This window comes from Rattus norvegicus, chromosome 1 (genome assembly GCF_036323735.1).
Source record: "Rattus norvegicus strain BN/NHsdMcwi chromosome 1, GRCr8, whole genome shotgun sequence".
NCBI lineage: Eukaryota > Metazoa > Chordata > Mammalia > Rodentia > Muridae > Rattus > Rattus norvegicus.
Window position 1 is genome coordinate 234,527,811 of NC_086019.1, and position 24,978 is coordinate 234,552,788.

The 24,978-nt window shown below is 43.4% G+C and overlaps 1 long non-coding RNA gene across 6 annotated transcripts; it reads left to right on the forward strand.

Annotated features, from left to right (window-relative positions):
• Positions 1-175: 175 nt before the first annotated feature.
• LOC102555808 (uncharacterized) lies at positions 176-24,187 on the forward strand. Of its 6 annotated transcripts, none has more exons than XR_010063222.1 (5): positions 176-309; positions 19,156-19,377; positions 22,627-22,801; positions 23,002-23,074; positions 23,199-24,187. It is a non-coding gene; the product is annotated as an uncharacterized LOC102555808 (long non-coding RNA). The 6 variants fall into 6 exon arrangements; XR_010063221.1 differs by lacking the exon at positions 176-309 and adding an exon at positions 563-817 and having other exon boundaries at positions 23,002-23,084; positions 23,185-24,187; XR_005499627.2 differs by lacking the exon at positions 176-309 and adding an exon at positions 563-817 and having other exon boundaries at positions 23,185-24,187.
• The last annotated feature ends 791 nt before the right edge of the window (positions 24,188-24,978 follow it).

The window sequence follows — 24,978 nt, forward strand, 5'->3', positions numbered from 1 at the left end:
TCAGTGGCTCGGGAAAGTGACGCTTGAGCCTGCAGATTTCTGGGAACGACGCCGGTTCTCGCGAGGGCTGCCGGGTTTCCGAAGGACTTAAGTCTGCAATCCGGGCTAGCGTTTGGACTGTTCGCTTGTCTGTGTGCTCGTTCGCGTCTTTTTTCGTTAGTTTAGTCTGGAGGATAAAAGCTGTCCCCGAGTGTGTTCTATTGTAATCTTGCTTACCTACTCCTATGTCTCCCTCATTTCCCACCCTAGCTGTGACTCTCTGGATAAATTAGATCCCTCGGGAACCATTCGTGTAAAGAACCAAGCACAGTAAGTTAATGTGAAAAGCTCTCTCCGTAAATGGCGTGTTTTAACGTCGGCTCGTGTTTGGGCATACATTTCCCCATTTTTCCACTTCAGGATATATATTTAAGGTATTACTCCATTTTACCGAGGAAGCAATAGACGTAGTTAACTTGATATTTGAGACTGTAGACGTGGCTAAGCTGTTTTCTGTTCTTGGAGACGACCTGGGTTCAATTCCCAGCACCTACATGGCAACTTACTGTAAACTCAGTTTCAGGGGACCCCACGTCATGCCAAACAACAGAACCTTATTACCTAACAGTTCTGAAATGTAGATGTTGGTTGAGCGGGACCCCACGTCATGCCAAACAACAGAACCTTATTACCTAACAGTTCTGAAATGTAGATGTTGGTTGAGCGGGACCCCATTTGAAGCCCCAAGGAGTGGGTGAACTTCCCGTGTATCTTCAGCAGTCCCTTGGCTTATGGTTCTGGCTCCTGCCCCTGCCTTTCTTTCTCCTGGATCTTTATTGTAAGAACACTTGACAATTTGTTAGATCGTTCGCAAATAAGCTTACAGACTATAATTCCAGGTGGACCCTGCCTCTTGTGTCTCTGGTAACACACCTGTAAGTGTTGAAGCTCGGTAGGGAAAGGTTTCCCCTACAGAAGTTCTGCTCCAGCTGCTGGGAAAGTTTCCCCGATGCTAGTGTTGCTGCTTTGCTCTGACTCGGAGAAAATTTCCCCTGTGACAGTTCTGCTCCAAAAGATATCCTGGCTGTCAGGAGCCAAGGAATACCACAGAGTCATACTGCACAACAAACCTCAGGCAAGGGATTAATTTGAAGGGAAAAGCTAGGGAGGGTAGCTGCCTCTGCCTGGATGAAAAGCAACAGAGAACTGGGCAGAATTGGAGGATGGGGGACTATATCGGGTTTTTGAGGAGGGGGGACTTTCCAGGGTGGTCTGGATTTTTTTTTTCTTATACGGTGGGGCCTGGCCACTTTCCCACCTCAGGGTTACGAATGGCTATTGCAGCCATTAGAAAATGACCATTAGGAAAGTCAAGGGACCATGGGGCAGGATCTGGGCGCTTTTCTGCCTTGAAGAAATGGAAAGGCAGTTAACAGCTGTTTTAGCTTTTTCACTCTTGCTGCTGGAGCTCCTGAGGCCAGGGACTGGCCATTTTGTGCCTTGAAGGTTTACTAAGTATACAAAATTTACAAAGGGCGGCCATGGAAAAAAAAGCCATCCCTGGAGCTTGAGTTGCTGTAACTGGCCAACCATACCTATTTTAAGAAAGTGGAAAATACCACAGTGGGTCCTTTTTAGAAGTGCCATGTGAAGTGCGTATCACAACTGCCCCTTAATATTTAATGTTACACAGTTACAAGAGGCTTATGAAAACAAATTCCATAAATATTACATGAAAGGGATGGAGTTGCAGGACTTTATTGTGACGCATTAAGGAAAAGCTATAAATACCCTGATAAAGTATGGCTACTTTATTATTTTGTTTTACTTTAATTTTAAAAAGGTCTTCAGTATTTTTTATGAAAAAAAAAGGGGGGGGCGGGGAGAGAGACCCAAGTCATACCTCTGCTGCTGGGTGGAGACACATATATTCTAAACGGATCAAAATATAAAATTACAAAAACATATTAGACTCTCCAGTTAATCCAAATCTTCCTGTCAAACATCTGGTCAGGAAATGCACCTCAGAAATCTATCTGTTCTAGAAACTTTACAAAATATATTAACTTAAAGTCATGTTAAGAAGGGAGGCATAATTGTCTCCTCAATGAAACAGGCACTTAATGTTCTCGAAGTTTCACTCACAAGGCAGTTGCTTACAGGCACTCTCTACTCTGCCTTCCTACTTTCTGAATTACAACTGACTGTAACTTTTCCTTCTTCTTTTTTGTATCTCCCTATTAGCAGCCCAATCCCAAATTGAATTACCTGGACTTTGTTTTCTTTGAAGACTCCTCCCCAACTCACCATGCCCTGGGCTCTACATGTTATGGATTCTGCCTACTTTCTTGACTAATAATGGAAGCTGTCAAGATCTCTGGCTTGTTGGCCCTTTTGCTTTTCTCAAACACACAGTGCATATGCAACACACACACACACACACACACACGCACACATGCACACACAGAGTTCTTTTAAGATAGATCAGCAGGTGAAGGTGCTTGCTCCAAGCCTGAGAATAGACATGAAGTTAATCCCTTGAACCCAACTTATCCTCTGACTTCCACATTGCAAGTACACACATGATAAATATGATTTTTAAAAAGCACCCTTAAAAATCAAATGCAAACTTGAATAAAATTGTCCTTGAGTTCTTCTCTTCTGAGCCTGATTTTCAATTCTGTTTATCTACAAGATCAAGAGCCTACAAAATAGACTGGGCTTGTTTTAAGACCCAGCAGGATATCTCCAGTTCCTACTTATACCTGCAAAGACCTTTTTATCCAAATACAATCATATTTACATATTCTGTGGGTTAAAGTCTGAACATCTTTGGCAGAGACAGGCCAAGTACATCTGGAAAAGATGAACATTTGGTATTTGATCCCTTGTGTACTAACTGGTGGTTTGAATGAGGAAGGTTCCTGTAAGCTCATATATTCGAATGCTTAGTCACAGAGGAATGGAACTGTTTGAAAAAGACTAGGAGGTGTGCCCTTGTTGGAGGCAGTGTGTCACTGAGGGGTGAGCTTGGAGGTTTCAAAAACCCAAGCCAGGCCCAATCTCTTGTCTTTTCTTGGCCTGAGAATCAGGATGTAGCTCTCAGCTACTTCAGCTGTGAGTGCTGCCATGCTTCTACAGTGCTCCCACCAGGACAATAAAGGACTAAACGTCTTTTAAGCCCCAATTAAATGGTTTTGTTTCTAATGGTTGCCTTGGTCATGATGTGTCTTCACGATGACTAAGCCACTGACCTTAAGATTGTCTCATCTTCCAAGTCACTCAGTGTTTTACTCTGAGACGCTCAGCTTGAGAAGGCTGATACATAAGACGGTGCAGTTTGCCAGCCTAGAAGCCATCCTTACTTCTGAGGTACCCATCCCACTGCTCAGCACACAGATTTTATAAGTACTTGTCTGCCTTTATTGTGATACTCGCCCTACCCCTGAGTGTGTCGGCATGACACTAGAAAGAAGACTGACGGGATGCAAAGCTTTGAAGGGAGAGGGAAACAAAAGAAATTTGTGAGATGAAAGCAGAAAGAAGTAATGTTTGAAGGGAGGGAGGGGAAGGGAGGGGAGGTGGAGTGGAGAGAACACTGATGGGGTAGATAAGAACAAAGTATAAATGTATACACATAGGTACTAAAATTTCACAATGAAACCAATTAGTTTTTATGATAACTTAAAAAGAAATGAAGTAAATAGGAATTTTGGAGGTGATCTTCCCCATTCCCCTGCAGGAAGGGGATGCACTAGCTTTGATTCCAAGAGTCAGATTCCAAATTCAATGTGGCTGCCTCTAGACTGCTTTTATTAACTGGAATTTATTAATTTGACAAATGCCAAAGAAAGGAGAATAAGGAGCAGGAATTTAAGGCCCACAGGAGCCTGGTTTGCAGTGTCAATTGAACACTTAGAAACCTCTGACAAGTAATGTTCCCCAGAAGGAAAAGAACTACAGAGTATACCTGTCTGAGTTAGGGTTTCTGTGACTATGAAGAGGCAGCACGGCCAAGGCAACCCTTATAAAGAGAGACGTTAACTGGAGCTGGTTACAGTTCCGAGATTCAGCCCATTCCTGGCATGGCAGAAAGCCCGGCAGCACACAAGCAGAAATGGTGATGAAGTTCCACATCTAGACTGACAGGCAGCAGGGAAGGGCAATGCCGCACTGGGTCTGGTTTGAGCATAGGAGACCTCATAGCCCACCCTCAGCGATACACTTCCAACAAAGCCACATCTATTCCCAACAAGTCTGTACCACCTATTAGTGTCACTTCCTATGAGCCAAGCATTCAAACACACGAGTCTATGGGGGCCATTTCTATTCAAGCCACCACATTTCACTCACTCGTCCTCATAGGCTTGTATCCATATCATAATTCAAAATGCATGTGGTCCAACTTCAAAAGCCCCCATAGTCTATAACAGTCTCAGACTTGTTTAAAAGTCCAAACTTCTAAGTCTCTTCTGAGACCCATGCAATCTCTTAACTGGGAACACTCCAAACACTACACCCACGTCTGATGTCAGAGTGCTCTTCAGATTTCTAACTCCATTCAGCGTTGTTGCCGACAACACACTTCTCCTGGGCTGGCTCCGCTCCCTGTTCGCAGCTTTCCTTGGCAGATAGCCCACAGCTCTAGCATCTGCAATATCTTGGTGTCTCCAAGGCAATCCAGGCTTTACCTTCACATCCTTAGACAGTGGCCTCTCTGGGCCTTCACGTGTGGACACCCCTGCCACACACCTGGCCTCAGCAGCTTTCATGAGGCAAGATGCCATTACCCCTTTATTGCATCCTTGAATCTAAAGCCAGAACCACTTGGCCAAATCTGCCAAGTTCTACAGCTTGCTGGGCTGGAACATGGACCCCTCATCAGATTGCATCTGCACCAGCTTTTTGGTTTTGATGGTTTCCTTCACTGCCTAAGCTTGGCTGTACAGGAACTTGTTCTGTAGACCAGGCTCACCTGGAACTCAGAGATCCAGCAGTCTCTGCCTCTCAAGTGCTGGGATTAAAGGCATGTACCTCTAGGCCTGGACCTAAACTTTTCTTTAACTCCTTTTTACAACTTGGAAGCTTACCTAGGTGGGATCTTGCCTTGAGGTCACCACTCCCTTTATTTCATTTAATATCAGGCTTTTCTTTAATTTCCTGATCTCCTTGAATGCAGGACTTAGCTCCAGTCCACTTCCTGGTACCCCCTTTCTGCTCAAATTGTACATTTTCTATTTTTTCCTTGCTCAGCTTGCTCCTTTTCATTATACATTTCCGTAAGAGTGAACACTAATAAACCACATGACAGAATATACTAGGCTGTTTTGAGATTTCTTTGGCCAACACAATCCAAAACTCTTCAATTTAGCCTCAGGCAGATTTTTTCTGGAATAGGGCAGAAAGCAGCCCCCACATTCTTAGCCAAAATATGACAAGAACAGTCTCAACATCACATGTACATATTCTCCTCTGAAACCTGAGCCAGACCTCCACAGTTCAAATCACCCCCAGCATCACTGCCATACACGCTCCTACCACTATGTCGCATGAAGCCCCTACTTAAAACATTCAACTGCTTTTCTAATCCAGAGTATCCAAACACGCAGGTCTATAGGGCCACTCATATTCAAACCACCACAACCCCTACCACACAATCTGGGAATGTTTGTGTCTTTAATTTCAGAACTAGCAGCACCTTATCTGGATGACACATCCAAACCACTTGAACATTTACACTAACCCCCTACGCTCATCTGCCTCTTCACCAAGGGGGATAAAAACCTGTTCTATCACAAAACCTTCATTATTAGCAGTAGTACATTTAAAAATAACGTCCCAGAAGCTGTCAACATGGATTGATCCAGGAGTTTTATTTGTCTGGAGTGAGGAAGTATATTTCATTTTTATAGGATAATACAAAAGTGTTGCATCTTATGATTTTGTCTGAAACCCAGTAACTTTGTCCATTCTTCGACTTCTAATGATTTCAATGTAGATCTCCATATTTCCAGATGTTTTTGAAGCTCTGATACAGCATGAAATTTAATCTGTAGTTAGATGAGAATCTATTTAAAGGTTCATCACTACTGTCGCTATATAGTTAAGAGTAGTGATTTTTGAGTCAACTTCAGTGTGGACGTAGGCAACATATTTAGCATTTATTTATTCTCATGTCTGCTGCTTTCTGATGGGCATGTGTCCTGTTTAGGATTTATAGCACAGCCCTGGGCTAGGGGGATGGACAAAGGGGTGAAGTCCACCTTTCCTGCTGTAATAGGGCTCAGTTCTCATCCCAGAAGAAGACCCAGCAAGGATGTTCTCCTATATCAGGGCTTAAAACTGGGCTGCATCACTACTTCTAGGACTGACAGGCTGTGGTGCTGCAGATATTTAATTTGTAGCTTAAACGAATATACTTTAAAGCTTAAAATAACTTTAGTAACCAAGGAAATCTGTGTCAATCTTGGAAGCACACCAGAATCACCTGTGGAGTTAAAGATGTTAGCAATTCTCATTTAATTGATCTTGAGTGGACCAAGGTGGAAAGACTGTGGAAACTCCCCAGGTTGCCCTAATGTGCAGCTAAATCAAGAGCCACTTGTTTAAGGAATGGCCTTCAAATTGTTGATTTGGTTTTCTAATTAAATCTTGCAATGTCCTGGTCTTTGCTCTCATTGCAGTCAACAAAGATAAAAATTAATGTATAATATTCTTGTTTCTCTAAACAGAATGTCTTCAACACACATGAGTCTTTTTTATTGACTGAGGTCTCTTATAATGATTAAACACCACAAGAAGTTGAAAAATCTAAATTTGAACTGTACATCTCAAAACCTGCTTGGGAAATGCTTGCTTTTCTCTTTTTCATTTCAGCATGATTGCATTCTCCCTCTCCCTTTCCTTCTCTCTCCCTTCTTCAAAATAAGGTGTGTCAGGTATCATCTCCCATACACCTCCCCTCCCCTAAGTTCTTTAAAATTCTGCTTACTGTGTATTTTACTTGGGTTTTCTGTTCTTACATGTATATGCAGGGATAAAGGGCATGTTGATGGGAAGCATGAGTGAACATTTAGCAAAGATGGTTTCTAAGAATCTATTGGAATAATAAATCCATGGAAACAATCATCAATGTGTTTTCCTTTAGTAAATAAAGAACTGCTTCAGAGTAAGGTACGCTGTCTTTTTTCATACCTCAAGTTTCTCGAAATATGAGATAGTGAGTCTAACCACCAATTACTCATTATGTTCTTGTTGTCCAGTAAACATGAAGTTAGCCTTGTCCTTATTTGCTTGTATTGTGACATGCTTTGGAGCAAGAGAAAAGGATGTGCCTGGGGTAAAGGTTGATCTGATTGCTGTACTAGTGATTTGTCACATCGGCATGTGATAGGAAAATGCAATAAAAAGGAGCCCCACTTAAAGCCTACACTCAGTCTCTCACACACCGCACATGTGCACTGTGCTCAGATGTACCTAACAACTAAGCAGCACACAGCAGTTCTGTGTTCTTAATCAGAACGAGGACAATAAAGGGGCTTATAGTGTAAGCCTTTAACTTTTGCTTTTACACTCAATGGAAGCTATTTTCTTTACAAAGCACTGATTTGTTTTTCTTTATGACGTCTTTAACCTATAAGCAATAAAGACACAATGACAATGCATGTGTTTAGTCATTAGATGAACAAAGAAGGAACTCGTGGTTTCAAAGAATAACATTCTGCTTTCCTTTTTAAAGATCTCTCTGTCTCTCTCTCTCTCTCTCTCTCTCTCTCTCTCTGTCTCTCTCTCTCTCTGTGTATGTGTGTGTGTGTGTGTGTGTGCGTGCGTGCGTGCGTGTGTGTTTGTGTTTGCCACCACTTAAATGTAGGAGGCCTAGCAGCCCATAATAGGGTACTAGAGCCCCAGACCTGGAGTTATAGGCACTTGTGAGCTGATTACTAAACCCAGGTCATCTGAAAGAAAAGCAAATGTTCTTAATGAGGGAGATCTCTCTCCAGCCCCAACGAATAATTTTTTAATTATCATTATGGTTTTGCCTTTTACAAATAATAAAAATTTAATTTGTATCTTCTAATAATGACCTAATTCCCTTTCTGCACCTACCACTGCTTTTATGATAAAGGGAAAACTTCACTCATCCTGTCACCAAGTAGCAGATGCCAAGTTAGATTTCAAGGGCTAAGAGATTTATCCTGAAAAAGGCTTTTGAAAGGAGAGAGTAGGAACATGGAATCAGTGTCTGTGGGAGGGGGGAGGGCGGAGATCTAGACCTGACAGCTATGAAGGGAGAGACAGAAGGAGGTGGCTGTTGTGCCTTAAAATAATAAAAGCTCCAAGAAAGTCTTGGCTAAGCAACAGGGAAGGAAGTGCAGTGTAGACACTTACTTAAGTGACTGCCTCAGAAGGCCTGTAGGGTAGAACTATCCGGGCTCTAGTGTGGCTGCTGCACTCATCCACTGGAAGAGGATCTAGGAAGAACATAGATATAGCATTCATGTTACCGTGGCTCCCGAAATTATGGCACCGCTAATTCCAGGGTCTTCATTAAGAAGCACTTGGACCAGTTCACTTCCATGGCTACCAGAGTCCAACACCCAAACAGTCTTTCTCTCAACTGTGCGGGAAAACAGCTCTCCAAATTCCCTATAACTCTCTCCATCCAAAAAAAGTTAGAAGGAAGATACCTGTGGGACAAACTGTTGTCTCCTAGGGGCTGCAACAGGGGCTCAAGGGCATCCTTGATCCTTTCTGATCCTCATTGGAACTCAACTCACCCTTCTCTATCAGCAAGGTTCTGATGGCTGGCTTACATAGTCATTTGCAGTGCTTGTAATCATACTTTTTAAAGACTTTGCTACACATCTATAGCCACAATGGGGGCTGAAGAACCCTGCAAGACATCTAAGTAAGTCACCTGGGCTCTTTATCCTCTGACTCTATTGACTATCCTGACTTTATTGTATAGAAGCAGCCATAACTTCTACTAATTGGAGTTATTTTTCTGGCCATAAGTGATTCCTCTTCTTATCTGCTGGTCTTGTATACAACCAGTACAAAATATCTAGGTGGCATCCATAATTCAATGAATCTCTTCCTCTTTCCTCTGGCAAGTATGTCCCTACTGGAAAATGGTTTTTTATTTTTTATTTTTACCTTGAAGAGCCTATAGTTTGAGACAGGAAACATAATTTTTTTCCGGGAAGACACAGAGAATAATGGTAATTGTCTCCATTCACACCTGCTATCGCTTGGTCCCTAGACACATGTATCATCTTTAGACACATGCATTATCTTTGGGAGTACACCACTTGCTCTGCATTCTGAATGACAGCCCTTCATTTTTGCAGATGGTCAGCTCTCGGCCAGTGCTTCAGCTATGTCTTCAACAAGCCACCATCCTGCTTTGTCAGGTTGTATCTGGGTGGGACAGGGTGTGATATGGCCCCCACTGAAGGAACAGGCCTCCACTGCCCCCGTTTCAGTCCGATGCACATCTCCCACACGCAGGCTATGTTTTGTAGAATTTACGCCCAAGGACCAGGCATTTCATAGGCTGATAGATTCAGATTTTAGGGGAGACATTGTGAATGGCAAAGGCCAACTCATAACTAAAACAGGACATTGCTTCTATCAAAAGGAACTGGTGGTCCCTTCAGAATGAGTCGAACCTAATGTGAACTTGTCACTGGTTTCTTTGTGTTAAAGTGCCATAGAGTGTCCTTTACTGGGTTTTGGTCACTGGAAGTAGCCGTTGCCTTGGTCTTGGTTAAATGACAGTTTGTGCTATGGGCCTTTATCTAGATTCTATCTCTGCCCCCATAGTTACTCCATCCATGGCTGAAGACTGACTAATGCCAACTGGCTAAAGTGATTGTTCAGTGACTCTTCCTTTGTGGATGTGTATTAGCATGAAAAAAAGAAAAGAAAAAAAAGCGTTACCGTTTCATGTCCATTCTCATAGGATTCCCAGAAGCTTTACCGCAGTGTCCCACTTTGTAGAGTTTACTGCCTGCCCTATGGGACACCTGTTCCTAATCAAGGCCTCTATCATTCCAGCATGCCTTTGTTTTATTGATGTTCTGGTTTGAAGTGACATTCTGTGTAGTGTCCAGATGGCCCAGATCTCTTCGGACTATATTAAGACAGAGGGTGGGCGAGCTAACATAGCCCTGGTACAAAACTAGAAATGAATGTTGATTACTCCAAGTAATTTGAACTGCTTCTCATCCTATTTTCCAACTGCTTTCATTATCTTTTACCATCTGCTATGGTAAAGTCAGGCCTTTGGGAAGCCACATAACCATGGCTCTGCTCTGACCTTTGGAGGCCATGCCAAGGCGTTAAGAAGCCTTGGGGAAGTGAATAAAGATTATATATATATATATATATATATATATATATATATATATATATATATGTATGTATATCTTTGCATGGTCATTTTATTCCTTTAGTCCCTTGGTCCGGTATCCTTGTGATTCAGCCGCTCGGTATTCCGCCTTAGACAGTGTGCGCAGGGAAATTCTCGAAAGTCTGCTCTAGAACAATCTCTATCACCAGCCCCAGCCTGCTGCTGGGATTTAATCTTAGTTATTGGTCTGATGGCTAAGGGAGGCAGTGAGGCAGCTGTTGACTGGGGAGAGAAGACAGGGATTCTTACAGGAAGAGACATCTATATGTCTTCCTGCATGGGGGGCAATCTAGATTTTTGCTAGGGTGCTCGGTACTGCCACTGGGGTATCCTCTCATGTCCCTAGCTCACATTTCAGAGTCTCAAGGTTTTTCAGCCAGAACACTGACCTGACTATAAACACTACAATGGCTGAACACTTGCAAGAGTCTTGAGATTCACGACTTTTAAATGTGTTTTTCTCCTCAGCTTGTCCTTTTGCCCACAGGAGGTAGAAGCCTATTTGAAAACTACCAAAAGTCCGCTGGTCCTCCTACTAGGTCTTCATTGCTAAAAGGCACCCAGTTACTCACTACTCTTCTGCACAAATCATCCAATATATGTTTTTAAAAGCACAGAACACTTTGTCAAGGTTTGAATATGAAATGTCCCCACAGTTTAACACCTAGTGTTTAAGGAGGTTGTAGAACCTTTAGGATTTGGGACCCAGCTGATGGAAGTAGGTTGCTGATAGGCCGGCCTTGAGGGTTAAAGGTCATCATCACTTCCATCTTGGCTGTCACTGATTCTTAGCTGCCAATCTCCAGTCTAAACTGGAGCCCTAGAGATGTAGGTTCTAATCCCAGGGAAGGGATTAGTGAGAGTGAGGGCAAGCAGGCAAAAAAGCAAAGCTTCATTTTCTGGTGTCCTTCGCTGTGGGCTGCCACCAGAGGGTGTGGCCCAGGTCTAGGGAGGTCTTTCTCATCACCTAATCTAAAAGAAAGTTCCCCACAGGAGTGCTCAGTAGCTTGGGTTCCAGTTGCTTAGCACCTGACAACCAAGATTAGCCACATGGACTGCATCACCTTAAACCGGGAGCCAATGCAAACCTCTCTTCCCCTAGGTTGTTTCTGTCAGGCATTACAATACACGGATGAAAAACGTAATTGAAAACATCCAAATGCCTGAACCATTGACGGCACTGACAAGAGTATTTTCATCAGATACCCTTGCCTGTTGATAGTGATTTGCTTAGCAACTTAGCAGCCATGCTGCCCTTTGGACCTGTGTGCCCCATATTCAATCTGGATTGTGGTCCTCCTTGCCAAGTGGCGGTGAGTGGGCCATTCTCGGAACTCCATCTTGCTCCCAGCTTTATGGAACTATGTCTGGTACCAGTTGCATTAGCTCATTGTGTTGCAATAAGTGGAAGTAAAGGCAGAGAGGCTATAAAAGAAATAGCCTGTGGAAGAGAAAGGAAGAGGTCAAGCAAGAGCCTCTGACAGGATCATGTGGACTTCTGGAGAGAGGCTTTGACTAAGCTGCTGGTAGGGGCAGGGACACCTCTAAATTCCTACAGTGCATAGGACAAATTCCCACCCACAAAAACATGCTACAAACCTAAAATCCACATTGCCAAGGTTGAAAAAGCATGGTCCATAGCTCTGGCCTTAAGCTGGAGAAAGAGACCACGGAATGCCTTACTGCCTGGTAGGGAGGGACCTGACATTTCTAGTTTGGGGGAGTCATTAGGTTCACCTTAAGAGAAAATAACCGTGAGCAACTTAATGCAAGATTATTCTTTCCTCCTTTGTCTTCTTAGACTTGCAATCGTGCTGGGAGAACAAGTTGTTCCACTGAAACCTATTTATGACAGCCTGCTGTTGGGAGACTTGTGAGCAGAACTTTAATTTTTCAAACCTCAATACTCAGTGACATTTTCAGCTATGTATGTGTCCAAGGTGGGGGCATGCTCCTTAGGCCCAGGTATGAGATCACTTGTTCTTGGTGCTAAACTACCACCACCTGCCTTAAAATAAATGTGTGTGTGTGTGTGTGTGTGTGTGTGTGTGTGTGTGTATCATGGCAAAAAGCACCTTTAATCCATTAAGCCATCTCACCAGACCTAATTACCAACCTTTGAGAGTAACTACCACCAGGCAGTACAATCACTAAAGCGGGACAAGAATTTTCAGAGTACATTGGGAACAACGGCTTCATTCATTTATTCATTCATTCAAAACATAACTTGTGCAGAACCCAAAATATTCTAGGTCCTGAGTGAATAATGCATCCTGGGGTCTGTTCCCAAGTTTTGTCGGTTAGTGATCTATTGGGACAAGACAGAAAAGGAAATGCGAGCTAAATATGAAGGAGGAGTGGAGATAGTTATGCATGAATAGACGGTGTTATTTACAGATGGCTTCTGCTATAGTTGTGTGGAAAGAGTCTGGGATTTGAGTCAGAAGACAGATTTAAGTCCCAGCTCTGAGACTAACTGAATGGCCAGGTCAGTTATCTGTTTGGAGCTCCTGTAAAATGGGGACAGAAACCAATTGTCCCATCTCTTGTGGGAAACTGAGAGGTGACACAGTACAGAAGTGCTTTGGTCCAGCTGCCAGTTTCTGAACTAGTAGTGTCTTGCAGTCCTGGCTGTGCTTTGTAATCACTTAGTAACTTAAAACTGTCAGATGCTTAGCTGCACACCATAAAACCCCACCCCTCAGGTTATGTCATGGTTCACACTGGAGGGGGGTCTTCATATTTGTTGTCTTGTGATTGAGTCTCACTATGTAGCCCTGGATAGCCTGATAGCCTGTAGCCTACATAGACTAGACTAGCCTCCAACTCAGATAGACCTGCCTGCCTCTGCCTCCTGAGGACTGGGGTTAAAGGCATGTGTCTCAACACTCAGTAGGGCCTTATGTTTGTTCCTAAGGAACAAAAACTAACTCAGTATACAGAACCTTAAGTGAAAGACCTCAAAGTACAAAACTACTATAGGGGGAAAACCAGGACACTGTTCTTGACAACCAACAGAGAAAAGGGAACTCTCATACACCACTGGTAGGAATGTAAATTTAGGAAGTAATATTGGAAGCTCCTCAAGAAAATAGAATTGCCATATGATCAGTTATCCTGACTCTAGATATACATCCAGAGGATATGAAATCAGTGTACTGGAGAGACACTTGCACTCCTCTGTTCATTGCTATTAACAAGGCCAAGATATGGGATAAACTGCTATTCACTGATTGATGGTGTTCAATGAAAGTGTGATAGAGATACACAATGGAATATCATCCGACCATAAAGAATGGAAGTCGGTCATGTGTAGTGGCATAGATAACCAGTCAGGGAAGTTAGCATGTTAAGTAAAATAAGCTAGACTCAGGACAAAGGCCATATGCTCTCATTATAGATGGAAGTTAAAAAGCTAATCTCACAGAAGCTGAGAAGGGTGAAGAAGGGGGTTGGAGAAAGGGTGATAATCAATACAGGAGTACAATCAGAGGAACGACGTCTTATGGTCTAAGCCAGCAGGATGAGTTTTGTTAACAGTTGTGTATTTGAAGCACCTAGCAGATGCAGACAGGAGGAAGTTGTCCTCTGTGAGGCTCCATCGAGCAGCTGACTCAGACAGGTGCAGACACCCACAGCCAAACAGTGGATGGAGCTTGGGGACTCTTATGGAAGAACAGGAGGAAGGACTGTGCCCCGAAGGGGATAGGAACTCCACAGGAAGACCAACAGAGTCAACTAACCTGGACCCTTGGGGCTCTCAGAGTCTGAATCACCAACCAAAGAACACACATGGGCTGGACCTAGGCCTCTCCACTCATATGTAGATGTGAAGCTTGATCTTCATGTGGGTCCTGAACAACTGGAACAGAGGCCATCCCAAAAGCTGTTGCCTATGTGTGGGGTACGTTCTTTTAGCTGGGCTGCCTTCTGTGGCCTCAGTGGGAGGAGCACCTAGCCTTTCAGAGACTTGAAGTGCCACGGTGTGGGGGGATACCTAGAGGGGTCCCCACTGCTCAGAGGAGAATATGGGGGAAGGGTTGTGGGAGGGGGTAACTGGGAGAGGGGTATTGAGCAGAATGTAAAGTGAATAAATAAAAAGAAAATTAATTACATTTAACAAATAAAATACCTAGCAGAGATGATTTTGAGTAGTTCCCACAGAGAGAAATACATATTTGTTGTGATGGATATGCCAGCTATACTTGTCTGATCATTTCACACTATGCCCATGCATTGAAATGTTGTCTTGAACTCCATAAATATCTACCATTATGATGCGTCAACTAGCATTCAAAACCCTTTAAAGACAAATAATCGTTGTAAAGCCCTGACAGAGGAACTAAAGTGCAAACCCAAAAGACTGGGTGTGGCAATGCCTACCTTTAACCCCAGCATTAGAGATGCTAAAGGACAAGAAGATTGCAGTAAGTTCCAGGCCAGCTTGGTCTACATATGGAATCCCAGGCCAGGTTGGTCTACACATAAAATCCCATATTAGCCTGTTCTACATATGAAACCCCAGTCTAGCCTTGTCTATGTATAGAACCCCATGCCAGCTTGGTCTATATATGAAATCCCAGGATAGCACGGTCTACATATGAAATCTTAGTCTAGTCTTGTCTACGTATGGATTCCTATGCCAGCCTGGTCTACATATATAATTCTATGCCAGCCAAAGCTATACATAAGACCTCATTATAAGCAACCTAAGCAACCCTCACAAAACCAAATAGTGCCATTTTGTATACTGGTACTTCTTCAACTACCCAGGATGATGGTTCTCCTGGATCCTGGAGCAGCCAGGGAGGGGGCAATCTTGCTGTAGGCCCGCTGACGGGTGCAGGGTGGTATCCAGATGGAAAGTCAGGGAGTCTTACAGCTTGTAGACATTCTGTCTTCTGCCCCGTGATTAGCAGTTCTTTAAACTCTGGGGATTTGACACTGAGAGCAGCTATCTGCATCCTCAGGAAGATTGCTTTATCACTGGGAGAGAGTCAACAAAAATTAGTAAAATTCATACAACGATACAGAGAAAATCAAATCAGGAAGGGGCAGAGTAGAGTCCCTAGACCTGGGAAGAACTAAGGGAATGAGCTTTGTTGGTATTTGCTGTTTGGGGCAGAAAAGGACAGCAGTTGCAAGTGCCCCGAGACACGGGCACACAACACTTGTTTGGAGGGTAACAAGAAGTCCCCCTTGTCGGTGCGTCTGTGTAGGAGGCTTAGAGACTCGCTCAAAGGGTGGATGATAGTGTTTTGTAGTGTGAAGGCTTTTTTCACTCTGAGGAGTAGTGAGCCCAGGAGGCTATGGCTCGGCTTGTGTTTTAAACTGGACTATTCTGGGCACCACATACAGAAGGAAGTGATGGGGCCAAGGTGGGAGAAGGGAGGGATGAGGCCCTTTCAAAACTCGAAGGGGAAAGAAGCTTGGAGCCTGGCAGGAAGCACTGGAGGTCTGGAAGTGGATAAGAGGGGTGAGGTCTGGAAGTGGATAAGAGGGTGGAGTGTAGAAGAGCCTGAGGATCTACCACCACAGTGTCTGAGCGGAGGAGGGCAAGGTGACCAAGGACGGGAGAGTATCCTGGTCAGGACGCCAGGAGCCTGAGACTCCAGGACCGTTAACCGCACTTGAAGCCTCCAGCTGTCAAAAATGTGTGCTCCCTGGAGCACCACCATCTCTCTGTACATCCTGTATTTAAATTTACCCAGACACGAGCACAGATAAAAGTGAGCTTTTGGAGTCGAGTGTCATGGCATACACCTAGAAGCCTGGCATCTAGGAAGTGGATGGAGGCAGGCAGTCAGAAGGAGTTTAAAGTCATCCTGGGCTACATAATTCCCTGCCTTCTGTAGAAAAAGGGACTTCCATTAGTAGTGAAACTGTAGGAAAACGGATTCAAATACTGCCAGTCACTGTCCCCAAGTAAACACTTACATTTCCAGGTGTGTGTCTGCAAAGTGATTCGTGAGCATTGTCAAACACCGAGTCTGTAAGGGTTGAGAGTTAACGGGACTGAGACAATAGACGATCGGAGAAGTGGAGAAGAGCACTGAGCCCTCACAAGGAGGCTGATTTGTTGTGATGTTCCCAATTACAGGACAGACAGAAATGATGGCGGGCACTGGCCACCAGATGGCAGTATGAGCCTAGAAATGCCTGATGGTATGGAAAGCCTGGCTGGAGCACCCCTTTGGTTTAGCAGGACGAGTCACAGTTATTGTCCACATTTCTTCTAAGGATAGGTGCCTAGAGCTCTGGGGACGGGGGCTGAGGAGTTCTATCTCTTCTCAGGCAAATCTTCAGGCTGCCCCGCACAAGATGACCAAAGTCTGTTCTTCCCAAACAGGTTCACAACAGAGTTTAACACAGGGATTCTTAGACCCCTGGCAATCCGTTACGCCTCTGAACTCATCGGCGCGGTCCCTTTAAATATATAGAGCGGTACACTCTGGATTACAAAAAGCAGCCAATCTTGCTAAAACGTGGTGAATAGTTAAGAAAACGTGTGATGTGGTACCACTCATGTCTTTTTACTGATGCAGGAATAATAAAGCCCAGGGCAGGCCTCTTCCCCATTGCAGTTGTGGGACAGATGTGGACAAAATGACACTTCAAGATACTTACAACCGTCCTGGGATGTTTGTCACCTACTCTCACATTGTATAAGCTGCTTCATCTTACTAAGATACCAGTGAAAATATTCATCGTCCTACCCCTCCACACACGCTCTCTAGATTTCTTCGTTCAGTTGGACCTCTTCAGTTTGTCCGTGGAGCTTGTGACTATGGAGAGACCCCAGCTTAGCAATCCTTAGCCTTCAACACTTTCCAAACAATTTAAAGTGGCTTAGGATGCCTGTCAATGAGTCCTTACGGAACAACTTCCGGCCAAAAGCCGGCAGCCAGGGCAGTGTTCGCTCTGGCAGCTGGGGCTCCACCACTCCCGAAGGTGGTGCTTCAGCCTGGGCAGGCAGCAAACTATTTAAACTCTATTCTAAGAAGGCAAGCGGTGAACTGTCCCAACACCTCACTCTCGTCACCCGCACCTCTATTCTATTTTCGGTCCATGAATGGGCAGTAGCCACGTGACCACCTGCCAGGCTGGAGCTCTGGGAACCTGTCCTGGTTCTGGAGGTTGCTGGACTCGAGTCAACACCAGAAGAGCTATTGGACCTGCTTCTGTCACAATTTCACTTGCCTGACACAGTTTTTGTCAATTGCCTGCAGGAACTTCCTTCAAACAGGTTACAGAGGTGTCACCCAACTACCAGAGGGGATAAACCAGTTTTCAATCCTTTGTTAACTATTTCCTTTCATTGGTGCCATGAGCATAAGAGCATCAAGGGTCAGTTACCATGGGGTTATTTTAATGGAACGAGATTGATGTAACAATTCACTTTCCTTAGTACAAATAAAAGTCCTTAAAACCAGTTTTCCCTAAAGTGTCTATTTTGTTATTATGCACAGGATGCGTATGCTAATCACTCTATTTTCACGCCCGGTGTCTGCTCAGTTAAGGTGCAGCCTCACTGGGACATGTGCAGCGGAATCACTCAGCAGTCACTGGCAGCCTTCCTGAAATGTGTAAGCCAGGACACCAGTGCCAGCAGGGGGCACCAGCAAGCAACCACAGGGACAAGCCCCACAGAGTAACTGTAGTTTCTTTTATCTGCAGCTTCCTGGACTGGTTTCACACAGCAACACCATTTATCATTCATTGGGAAGCTATCCCAGGACCTCCCAGAAGGCATGCTCCCTCAAACACGGGGAGATGCAGTCCCAGTATAAGCTAGGCAACCGTGAGCGCCTTAAAAAGAATAGGCCCACGTCTTCGTGTCTCACTTGTTTCTACCCTTTGTACAACCAGTCAGTCCTCAGACTCACACTGGCATTTGGATTTGTTTGCATTAAATGTGTTAATGAGAACTGGGACACCAGCATGGGCATCTTTAGAGTACACTGAACAGAGAGGCTTAGCATCTGTAACGTAAAAGGTGACAGCCCCTCAGGGCCAGGCGGACCCCGGGCAAACACAACAGTTTTAAAATAGATACAAACTCTACCACTTCGAGAAGTATGGAAAATATGATGAAGATGAGGGATACATATAAGAAGAATATTGTGTATATATAAGACAGTGTATTGTGAAATTTGTACTAAGTCTTGATAGGGATTTTAACAAATACGTAAGAGGCGTGGCTGTAAATCTAAAATTATTCCGTTTAATGAGCTGTTACTTATTCTGATATTACTTCTTTGTAAGGCTGACACAGCATATATAAAATTGAAAAGCAAAAGCAAATGCTGCTGAGTGGTTGTTAAAGTTCCTTCATTTTTGAAACACTACATGGCTTCAGAGACGAATACACCAGTAATTAAGGGATTCTAAAGAATCCTACGGCATTTACCTCAGTTATTCTGGACCATGTTGACTTGTATCCATTGGAACCCCATCGTTTTCTGTCCCCGAAACTTTTGAGATATAAGCACGAACCTCCCAACACAATAGATATTCACATATATTTGGTCTTTTAAGCAACGGGGCCATAGACATTAGGACATTTTCTATTTGTCTTGTTCTGTTCAACATTTGGGTAAGAAAATAGATTAAAACAGATTGCTGCACGCAGCTTCTATTTGCGGCTAAACAAAGCCACAATAGAGCACAATATCAGCTTCACTTTGATGGAGACCTTTCGAGCGCTGGGTTGTTTTGAACAGCGTTGCCCTGAGCATTCTTCTTCATGTATCTTCACACAGAATATGGAAGAATTGAGAGAAGCTGAGTTTCTCCGTGAAATCCAACCTCTGTGAAAATCCAGCACTCTTTGCATGCATAGTCGCCGATCTGCCACGGCTGCCCACAAGCATCCCAGGGTGAAAAATCTCTCAGTCTATTAACAGAGACAGAAAGGAACCTGTTCAAAAGCACTGTGCATGACTGCTTGGAGAGGAAAGAGCTCATTTATCACGTTGCCCCAGGTATGTCGTGGATTTGGTCTTATAATATATATATATATATATATATATATATATATATATATATATATATATATGTGTGTGTGTGTGTGTGTGTGTGTGTGTGTGGAGAGAGAGAGAGAGAGAGAGAGAGAGAGAGAGAGAGAGAGAGAGAGTCTGAGATGAGAGGGCTGTCTCACACTCTAGCTTAGGCTGGCCTAGAACATGCTATGTGACAGGCTAGGCTTGGGCTAATAGCAAAAACCTTCCTGCCTCATCCTTCTGAGTGCTGAATTTACAGACATGAATCACCACACCCAGATTTAAACCTCTATATCTTACTGTAGTTTAAAAGACCTTGTAAAGTGACCTGGGAAACTAGTGTCCACACCAAGAAGAGCATTGTCCTCAGAGCCTCAAATGTCACCAAGTGTCTACAGCTCCTACTCTTCCCCTTTTAAGCTTAGTGCTTCCCCCTTTCTTCCCTTCTACACATACACGTGTATCACCCCCAGCAGAATACCTTAGGCTTTGCTATTCAGAGTGTGAACCTCTGAGCGCTAAACAAATCCTGTACCACCGAGCTCCAGCCCCAGCCCAGTTGTTTGCTTTAAAACTTACGTCTTTATAAAAATGAAATCATAAGGAATAATTCTGTCTCCACCTTTTGTCAAACATTTTAAAAAACACCCACATTGTACTTTACAGCTTTTGTTTATTGATTTTTTTTCCTGCATGGAATGTTATTAAGTAAAATTTCCACAATCCATTTATCAATTTTATTTCAGACCTTAATTTTCCTGTTTTTTTTTTCTATAATGAGTGTGTTGTTCAGTTGATTCTCCTGCTTGTCTTCTGATGTGTTTATGCTGACGTTCTCTAAGGAGAATATATCTAGCGGCAAGATTGCTAGGTTCAGGAATTCATAGCTGACATTGTGCTAGATAAAGATATGCTATTCTCCAATTACATAATGCACTAGTGTCCCACCAACAACTCACTGACTTTGGACTGTACCATGTTTTCAACATTTGATCATTTGATTTTTGTCCAGCCTTTAAAGTTGAACCGATGTACAGAATGGTCAGTGAAGGTACATGTTCATGGTAGCTTTTTTAAGTCTCTCCCTCCCACCCACCTCTCTCTCTCTCTCTCTCTCTCTCTCTCTCTCTCTCTCTCTCTCTCTCCCTCTCCCTCTTCTTCTACCCTTTTCCCTATCTCATCTTTCTACCTCCCTCTCCAAGTGTATGTGCATATGTGTGGCCTGCACATGTGTTCCTTTATTTGTGCTCTCTCTGCTTTATTAGTGTTCTCTTCTAAAAAAAAATGTGGTTTGCTTTTTATATTTAAATATTTAAACCTCTAGAATTGATTTTTGTTCATTGATCATGTTCAAAGCAGAAATCAAAATCTATTCACCCTTTCCCCTTACTTTCCCCCCTTCCCTTTCTCCTTCTTGCCCCTACTCCACTTTTTAAGGCGGATCTCCCCAGTGCCTTTGCACGTATCTTCAGCTGTGCGCTAAGTGGGCATTGGTGTATGAACCTATGCTGGGGTGCCCTTTGAGCCATGGATCCACTTCTCTGTCCTTAAAAAATACCTCTGTCTCCAAATCTACCACCGCAGAGTGAGTCCTGGTATACTTCGGTAGAGCACCGTGTCCCATCTCGCTCTCTGGGAGAGCCCTGGCTGTTCATTACTCTTAGCTTGTAAAGAAATGAAAATATAAAGCTACCCAGTCTTCTTCTTTCCCTCTCTGACTAATTGTTTGTTGGGCGTCGTTTCATAAAAATCTACTTTATAGAAACAGGCTGCTTCTGTAATTCTTATTCCTTTCTTTCTGTCTCAGAAGATTTGAATTTATAAAGGCTTGAATTTTCTTCAGGAATGAAGCTTTTTTACAATATACATATTTAATAGGGTGGAAAGGAGAATAGAGAATAACTATCCTTAATGTCCTGGTATCTCATTTACAAACAAGCCCAATGAGTCGTTCAAACAAACTTTACATTTGTGCTAATTTAAACAAGATGACGTAAACTGGTAGAGTGCCCACATCCCTTTGTCCTGGCTACACCATGCCAGCCCCTTTGCTGACAGCCCCCGGGGCACTCCCTTGCTCTTTCGAACACTTCTGTAACGTTTATCTACTTTTCCTTACATACTGGTGACCTCAAACACTTGCTTTCACTTCTCAGTTTTCAATCAAGTCCTTATATCAGGCACGACATTATAATTACCAAAGAAGCCCACATCTCTCCCACTGTATTTATACATGAGCCAGACATCTAGTGGCATTTTCTAAGTCCTAAATATATAGGTGCTGCCTTTATTTAAGAACAAAAGTCAGCCTTGGGAAAATGGGGTCGATTTGGCAGGCATCTGCACTGCCCTCTGCTAACCTATAAGGATGTCGTGCTTCAAAATATAGCTTGAGCATCCTCAGGGAAATTTTGAAGAATATACAGGTCTGGAGATTAAGCATGCTACCTTCTCAAACACTATCTTAAAAGTCAAGGATGGGATGCCGTAAACACAAACTATCCCATCAGGCCAAGTGACGCAGCTTTAACTATAATTTATGTTAATGAACTCTTATTAAAAAAATGAAAAATGGAGCCCCATAGACCCTCAAACACTAGAGTCATAGAATATGGCAAAACCAAGCTGATGCTCACACAGAAGCTTCATCTCTATTGTCTAGCTTTCCTGGCACTGGGGAGTGCTATGCATACTGCCGGAAGAGAAGAGTAATTCCGAGTCTCTTCTGTAAGCTGTAAACCCTGCAGTTTGCAACAGTGACTTCCTTGACAGGATATACCTACTAGTCCAACAGTGGTATGGATATTATGAAGTAACCAACAACTTTCTGAGCAACTTTCTTAGCTCCTTAGAACCCATAGCAGCACTGTGAGAGTAGACAAAAACCTGTGGCTAGCTAGGTCCAAGGGGAGAACCCAGTACTATTACTCTGTTAAATGGATGTAGTAATAAAATGCATGCTAATGATTTATAGATGTGTAAATCAGCACATCTATCAACTCTTATCAGGAGTCTTCACGTAATAGATGAAAATCAACACAGGCAATTAACCTTCAGGTGGTCAATGTGCAGAGAGAGTAAGAGACTGTGGGATGCTCAGCCTTCAATGGAATAAACAGATCACACTTCTCTTCCCTCCCTGCCCTCTAAGGGGCAGAAAGATTTGAAGACGATGTGTTGAATAACATCAAGGAAATAGTATTTGTCAGATATAATGTCACTTATACATAGGAGGTCACAGTGATTGTCACAGCATACCCAGACTGGCTCAACCTCAAGCAAGACAACATCCCAGCGTGGGAAGGGGAGGTAGGTTGGCATGAGACCACCACCAGCGGAGGAGCCATTAGCAATTGGTAGCTACTATGAGAGGAAGGACCAGTTTCCTTCAATGATGTGATTCTTGGTAAGTTCACCACTCTCTAGGTCAGGTCCCATTTCCAAGGCCAGTTGGGCAACACAAACTAGACTTAATGGGAGGTGGGGGTGGGGCTCAAATCAGAAGCAGAGGATGGAGAGGGTGGATATGGAGGAGTTGGGAGAATGGGTGAGTATGATCAAAATATATAGTGTCTCAAAGAATAACACATATTTATTTTTCAAAAGGTCCAGGCAAGAAGGTAGGGATGAGGATGCTCAACAAAGAGAGTATTCGGCTAAAGACACATTGACAGCCAAGGTCAGCACCTGTGAGTTCTGGAGCTGCTACTCTATGTTGAGAATGTCGTTTTCCTAAATTCCTTGGACCTACATTGTGAGTTTTGGTAATTAATTTACTCTTCATCACAGACTTTTTTTTCTAGCTTCCTCTGGAGAAGGCTCAAAACCAAGTGCCCAAAATTTTTGGGAAGAAACCCAGGTGCCAGCTCAAGATGATGGGGAAGAAGCAGGATTCTGCTGGAGTTGACACTGCTGTACTACACAGACCTCATCTGATGTCCTGCCTGATGGCTTCAGTGCAGGCAAACTACTTGTTCAGCCATGAAGTTTGCCTGGCCCATCTTTCACTATTTCCGGCACATAGGTTTGGAGGTTCCTTTTAAAAACTGGACTGTGTGTGTTTTACCGATGCTTTCCATGTCTACTTCTAAAGCTCATGTTATCTCCCTCTAGTTGGTTATGGCCTGTGCATCAGTCATTACACTCCTTCTAGATCTGCCATAGAACAAACAAATTTGGGGGAAATGTAACTGGAAATCAACACTTGGTGATTGAGGGAAGCTTTGAAGTATTTCAAACTCACCCAAATGATGACCCGAGCATTGAGAGCACTTGTGTTCAACCTTTATTAAATCTTTCAACTCTGTATTATTTACCTGCTGGTAACCTCAGAGCTTGAACAAATATACAGGACATCTATTGATACTAAAAACATTCCAGAATCAAGCAGCAGGAGGCTGTCAGGCAATGTTCTTCTTTCTGCCTCATCATCTGAAGGCAACTGTTCTTTTTGAGGTTTAGGAAAGTCTGAACCAAGTGAGCAGGTTACAGAGAATGCCGGGAAGATGGAGAGAGGACCTCTGTGGGCATCAGGAGGGATGTGGCAAAGGAATTTCCCTTTAAGAGCAGAGGTTGGGAATTTCCACATGAGTTCACAGATTTCTAGACTGATTAGTATCTTTAAATTAGTCTCTAGAGAGGTTGCAACCCAGAAGTGTGTGAGCATCCCTGTCTCACAACCTCACCTTCATGTACTCCGTGCTCTCAAGCCTTCTGGTCTGTTTTCTATCAAGCACTAATTTCAGGTATTACCAAAAAGTCTGATCTCCAATAAAACCTATGACCTTCTGAAGTGGTGTGTCTATTTGAACAATTGTCAACGTCACCCAAACCTGATGACTTTATTCTGAAGAACTTTGTATTTTTTCCACTCGGGGATTCAAAAGTTATTTTATTATAACATTTTATATAATCATTTTATTATCAACAAGTTGGGGTTTTCATAGTGTTTTGAGCTTCTGGGAATTTTTCCTCAAATCTTTTTCAAATTGTTTCAAATGGTTTCAAATCAAAACCATTTAATGATTGGAGCTGGGTATGGTGATGTACAATGATAATCCAAGCACTTGAGAGACTCAGGGAGAAGAAGTGCAAGTTTGAGGTAAACCTAGTCTAGCAAGATCTTGCCTCAAAAACAAATAAGCAAACAAGCAAACAAACAAAAAAATCTCCAAAATCAAATGAACAAAACATTGGAATTTCAGGTCATTTTTTCAACTTTCTATAAGTGCATTAAAGAGACGAGCTCGTTGTCTGTCAGATTCATTACAAACCGATCTTCCCACTCAGTGACTCATTATTCATCTACATTGATTCTAGTATTTTGCTCTATCTATTATTATAGTTAGCTGCTGTCAACCTGACAGAAACCCAGATCTACCCGGGAAGAAGGAATCTCGGTTGAGCAATCACACCCATCAGATTGGCCTGCGGACATGTCTGAGGAGCATTTTCTTGGCTGCTGACTGCTGTAGGCAGACCCAGCTGTCCATGGACAATACCATTTCTGGGTAGGTAAACCTGGCTGTGGAAGACAGAGAGCTGAGCAAGTCAGGAGGATTGAGCCAGTGAGTAGTGCTCCTC